Raw genomic sequence first — 611 nt, forward strand, 5'->3', positions numbered from 1 at the left:
AATACTTGCTAACAATTAAGGATTTGATTCAACAATTCAAGTATGTTGCCTTTTCTGTTGAGAAAGGTTTAATGTTTGAATCATATCTTTTCTTGTTAGCCAAGTCATTAATTCTCAAAATCAAATCTTTTTAAATTGTTTTTCAAATCATATCTTCTCAATCACATCTTTTTAAAACCATAACTTTTCAAATCATATATTTTAATCACATCTTTTTCAAAATAATTTTCAATCATATCTTTTTTATTTCTAATTTCAAAATCTTTTTCAAAAATCACTTGATTTCTTTTCCCCTGTTAGTTTTCGAAAATCAATTAAAGTTTTTCAAAATGTTTCTAAAATCTTTTACTTAATTTTTGAACATTTCTTCCCCTTTTCTCACATCCTTCTATTTATGGACTAACACTCCTCCTTGATGCACAATTCGAACTCCATCTTTCTTATCTCTATCCCTGCCATTGGAGCAAACAACTTTGAGCTTAAGCCTCAATTGGTTTCTCTAATGCAATAGAATTGCAAGTTCCATGGACTTCCATTGGAAGATCCTCATCAGTTTTTAGCTGAGTTCTTACAAATCTGTGACACTGTCAAGACTAATGGGGTTGACCCTA

Source organism: Arachis duranensis, chromosome 9 (genome assembly GCF_000817695.3).
Source record: "Arachis duranensis cultivar V14167 chromosome 9, aradu.V14167.gnm2.J7QH, whole genome shotgun sequence".
Lineage (NCBI taxonomy): Eukaryota > Viridiplantae > Streptophyta > Magnoliopsida > Fabales > Fabaceae > Arachis > Arachis duranensis.